The sequence below is a fragment of the Alosa pseudoharengus genome, unplaced genomic scaffold, assembly GCF_046254945.1.
Source record: "Alosa pseudoharengus isolate Yale_2024_CS ecotype anadromous, Long Island Sound unplaced genomic scaffold, YU_APseudo_1.1 YU_APseudo_1.1_scf_3, whole genome shotgun sequence".
Taxonomy (NCBI): domain Eukaryota; kingdom Metazoa; phylum Chordata; class Actinopteri; order Clupeiformes; family Clupeidae; genus Alosa; species Alosa pseudoharengus.
In genome coordinates this window covers 26,008,851-26,014,717 of record NW_027468718.1, presented here as the reverse complement: position 1 = coordinate 26,014,717, position 5,867 = coordinate 26,008,851, and positions in this window count along the sequence as shown.

The following is a 5,867-nucleotide window of genomic DNA, read 5'->3' as shown; positions in this document are numbered from 1 at the left end:
TACACTAACCAAAGAAAAGACATTTCATCTGCCTATTTATCAGCATGTCATTGTACAATCTCAAGTGATTCACTTCGGCGAAATTAATCAACAGATATCCATGAATGGTGTGATTTTCTTAGTAAAGGCTGCTCTGTGTAAACATGGAGAAATTGCTCATAGTCCTCAGGAGGCACCAAGGGAAAACCCATACGGATGTATGCAGCTTTTCCATGAAGACTTTTTTCTCCCAATGAGGATAACTTGCTACTTTTATTAATTCCCATTGAGTCATGGAGAAACAAATAACTTGCTCCATCGATTGTTTGCATGGTTGCTTGGGATCTTACTACACACATTTGTACCAATCTGGAGATGATATCCAGCTTATGGTCAACCTCTTTATTTAAACTAAAATTAGCAATAACATTAACTACAGCTACAGGAGATTGTAAACTACAAGTTTACATGAATGGTAAGCAAATGAGTGAGTTAATATACTGGATATATTTTTTTGCCATCTGCAGGTGGCATCATTGTGAGGGAGTTGAAATAAGAGTAGACTTTGGTCAAGTGCAACTTTAAAACACAAACACAAATGCTTATAGGTGTGGGCTGGTCCTTTGTGAAACCATAGGCTGTGGGAACGGTTCTTTTGCACTGACAAATTGGCTAGGGACAAATATGATAAATTTATGTCGAAATGGATTTCCTTCCTTGGGTTTCCTTTTATGGAGTGCTCAGATATCTGGCTGTGGTTTGATCTGGGGGTAACTTTTTTCTCAAGGATCCGGGTGTACACTTTCTGACATGTTGTCATCATATGTGTCCATCTCATGGCTTCCTTCACTTGCAGAGCGGTTCCGCAGACCTCTATCTAAATGTGCTTTGACATGTGGGGGAAGAGTAACTGTCAAGTTTTCCCCCTTAGCTTCTGGACACAACATTCTCATCAGACCACAGCTGCAAACTTAGCTGTCCAGCCACCTGTGCTTTATAGGGGAGTGCAGCACTGAGAACTAAACTTGAGATATACTCACTGGTCTTTACTACAGCCCATGACCACTCCTCATTATGTCTCTATAACATAATATCAGAGGTTCCTATGCAATAAAATACATAGCAACCTGTGCAGTTATAAACCCGGCTGCAACAAAGTGCAGACAGACAACAGAGGATTTTGCCATTATAACAATAAAAAAAAATGATATCAGGAATAAGTGCGGGAATGGGGACCCACAAAAAATCAATGCCAACTCACAAAACAAAGGCATAGCATGGTTAGAGACTCCAGAGAGAAAAAAAGTAGCCACTACTATGATGTGGCTTTCGTATTTCCTCAATGATGTAGATAATCTATGTATTACACCCATGTACCACCACTCAAAGGCAAAGCCAGTGGGGGTGCAGAAAGAACAACAGCAACATGCACACACAAACACAGAAAGAGAGAGAGAGAGAGAGAGAGAGAGAGACTTGTCCCTTTCTGTATATGAAATTTGCAGCTGACAGCACACATCTTTTTTGCAGTAAAAAAATGCTCTGCCGTTTAAAAGCAGGTGTAAACCAGATTGCAGTTAATGATTGAAAAAGACACACTTTCAGAAACAATGTAATTGGTTTTCAGCACACTAGTTTTGCTAATGTATTCCATGTTATAATCAACATTTACATGCATTTTTATGTCTTACTTAAGCTTCACATCATCAACTTCTCTACATAGTTGTAACAGAGGTGGTCTCTTCCCTCCCTCTCTCTGCAGTGTACAGTAATAATGACAGTCCTCGAACCAGCCTGGGTCTTACAGATTTTATTGCCGACACTCTCTCTGGTTATTGGAAAGAAAATAAGAAAAACAAGTATGGAGCGAGTCAGTGACGTAGCCTATAGCTCCTCTTCTGCCACGACAGTTGCAAGAGAAGTTTAGCTGACCTTAGCCCCATGCCACAATCTTGTCCCTTACAAAACCATACAAAGAAAGCACAATTTAGGGAAACACTATTAACCCTGCTACGCCTGCTACTAGGGGTCGAAATTAGCACTCATAGAGCATGTAGGTTTTTGTGTTGACAGGTGAATTATGATAGCAGTTTCTCCGCTACTTTGGCTTGTGAAATGGATGTTCATCTAGCAGTACCACTTATCTTTAATTGTTGATCCACAGACCAACAGGCCGGGCGTGCGAGAGAAGCAATGGGGTAACAGCAACAACGCACCTCGAATTTTGGAAGCCTGCCAAAACGCCAGCAAAATGGCAACAACACACTCTACAGTCACCAGTCTTAGAATAAAGTTGTGTTCCTCCGCGACAACAACCACAAGCACCCATGCGCCAAACAATTTAAATGAACGGCATTGTTCTCCCAGAGAGGAAGCTACGTATATGATCACCACCCACGGGTGGGCGTGTGCGCCAGCACTGCAGGTCAGCCTTTCCACATACACCCCACGAGGCTTTGGAGCAGCCAGTGCTGGTGGGCTGGATGAATCTTGACCAGTGGGAACAGGTTTAAGCTTGGAGCGATGCATGGTCTTAAGGGGGCCCTCTTCCCCATATGGCCTGATCTTGTAGTGTGTACCAAATCCATACAGACACTCCACAATTTTATATTTGGTGGACGCCTATGTATCCTGGATTTTGTGGCAACTATGAAAATGGTTCTTGCAAAAGACTAGAGTTCCAAGTAGTAATATGGGTATGGTGTCAGGACCACCATGCCTACGATATGCCACAGCCTCTTCTAAGTGTCTCCTAGCACTAGCATAGACAGAAGTCAGGTACTCTTGATGTTGCACCACCCAATCAGTCGGTGGACTGTCCCCGTGGTCACCTCCAGTATTTCCAAGTAGGTGGTCGACTGGTAACTGTGGCTTCTGACCGAACATCAGCTCGTATGGGGAGTGCTGTGTGGACTGGTGCACAGTGCTATTATAGGTGAACAGGAGCTGAGGGAGCAACTGGGGCCATTTACGCTTAGGGGGTAAGGTCCTAAGCAAGTCATGAAATGTCCTGTTGAAATGTTCACATTGACCGTTCCCCTATGGATGATAAGCGGTGGTTTTACTCTTTGTTATGCCATAGATGTCACACAGGCGCTTCAACAGCTCCCCCTCAAAGCTGCGCCCCTGATCAGAGTGGATTCTCCTTGGCACGCCATACACATAGAACCATCTCTCAGTTAGAATCTTAGCTACAGTGGAAGCTCTCTGATCAGGGGTGGGAAAGGCCTGGGTAAACTTTGAGAAAACATCTGTGACTACCAGAACATTCTCTTGTCCTGTGCTGTCAATGGCGATTATCTCCTAGGCTTAGTGGCTAACAAATTTCCCAAGAAGGTTCTGGCTTGGGTTGCAACCACACAGTGCTCACACTCAGAACACCACTTTTGCACCACATCTGGGGCTAGTAGCACCTCTGGCATATCAGATCTGTGGTCCTGTCCACCCCTGATGGCCATGGTTGTTGTGTAGGCTAGTGAGCACTTCGACTCGCAACACCTTGGGCAGTAAAAGCTGCAGCACTGGATTCCTGGAAAGAGGAGCCTGGATCGCTCGGTACAAGGACCCATCCACTTCCTTTATCCTTATCCGGGACCACTGCTTTATCAGCTGCTGGACTTCCCTTGGCTAACTCTTCCTGTCTTTAAGGGTAGATGGTTGATTTTGACATGTTCCTCTCACTTGGCCGCAAGCCCCGGCTAGCAAAGGCGATTGGTTGCCGTAACCCATCCTTCTCCTGTGACAGAACTGCCCCCAATCCTGCGTGGCTTGCATCCGTCTTTAAGATAAAGTGGCGACTGAAATCGGCATAACTGAGGACTGGTGCTTGAACAAGCCGTTCTTTTAAGGCTCTGAATCCAGAAAAAGTTCTGAAGGCAAACCTGACTATATCCAATGTTAACTATCCAATATTCAGATGTCTGTCATTGAAATGTATGCAAATTAGTGCATACTTAATGAGATATTGTTAAAGTACATCCATAAACATATATTTTCAGAAAACTTGTAAGGCAAAAAAATATTATCTCAACATAAATAATCAACTACTAAAGTTTCATAACAATATCAAGGAGTTACATTTTTTACCCTATTCACCCATTCTATGTTGCCTATGGAGGCCAGTTTTAGGCCGCAAATGCTAATTAGCAGGTTTAAAACTAAAACAATCAGCTAAGTAAATATGATATTCAGAATCAGCACAAAAAAAATAGGCAAAATACCCTCTTTACCAGCATTTTCTCAGATTTGACCCCCAAGTGATAGTCGTCCCAGTCTTAATTATGCATTATATAAATGATGATGTCATCTAACTGTGAAAATGGATCGTGAAAATTTGAAGACAAAAAAAAAATCTTGTTCCTTAGACTCTATACTAGCAAAATATGCACAAAAAAAAATCAATTTTCACAAGAAATCCAGCGGGATTACACAAGACACCGTACTAAGTATTCATACCCCTATGTTAAACCTATGTTGAATTCCCATAAAGGCAGGCAGATTTTTATATTTAAAGGCCAGTTATTTAATGGATCCAGGATACTATGCATCCTGATAAAGTTCCCTTGGCCTTTGGAATTCAAATACCCCCACATCATCACATACTGTACCCTTCATCATACCTAGAGATTGGCATGGTGTGTATTTCAGTTAGCCTATTAGCTGGTTTGATTTGCATTGAGCTCAATGAGCATCAAACCAGCCAATAGGCTAACTGAAAAACTCAACTCAATAAAAACACACACACACACACACACACACACAGCACCACCAGTCTTCAGGCCAGTTTAATGATCACAGACATCATTTTTTGTATGATTTCTCTTTAGTTTTATACACTGACTGTCTTGAAATTAAGTACATTTTCGGGACAAAAGCCTATTTCAATACTAATGCATTGTACTTTTAATATGACACAGTGAATATGAATTTTAATAATGCCAAGAAAATATAATTTTACTTCCTTTTTTTGTTTATTTAATGCTGCAATTTTAAGATCAAAGTGTGGACTATTACAGTGAATGATGACTTTAGAGTTTGTTTAATGCATATTTTGACATTTTGATTTTTAACTTATTTGAAGTATATCATGTGACGGAGTATTAGGGCCACACATGAAGAAAAAAATATTTTTGCCATGACGAGATTAAACTCGACATGTCGACTTTACATTAAAACTCGAAATTTCGAGAATAAAGTTGAAATGTCATGTCGACTTTAATCTCGACGTGTCGACAAAATGTTATTTCACTCTGTTTTTACGTGGATAAGGCCACCGCACATCCAAATAAGTGCCCTTCATGACCCACAGGCCATCAGTCTCCATAGGTTAACATGACAAATCTTATTTTCTAAAACTGTTTTTCCATGTCTCACCTGCATAAAATATAGTATAAACACAGATATGTCTGCATTTACTTAGAATACATGTGGTTGCCTGGTCAGGAAGACAGCTTCATTTGTCCCTCCATAGACATTCAGCAATGGCTAGCTGTTTAGCATCCATTACAAACAAGCATGCAATGTGAAAGTCTGGGGTTAGGGAGAGCACTTAATAGTCTAGGCTACTGAATAAGCATGAAGTCGAACCTTTAGATGAAAAACACTCTTTAATAATAAAATAAATAAATATACCTCTAATGAAGTTTACTTTTGACCATCAAATTTATTTTTGCCTGTAACTCTGTGATAAAAGGATGTAACAGGAAAGTATTTGGCTGAGCAACGGAGTTAAATATGTTCTATGTTTTGTCCAAATGATGTCTGTCTGTCATTGTTGCACTCGAACAAAACTAGAATGTTTCATTCGTCCTCTTCAATCGTCCCGGTTTTAGCCTACCTAGCTTACTTTGGAGCGGTCGTTCTGAGTTCTGATGGACATGTCAAGATGA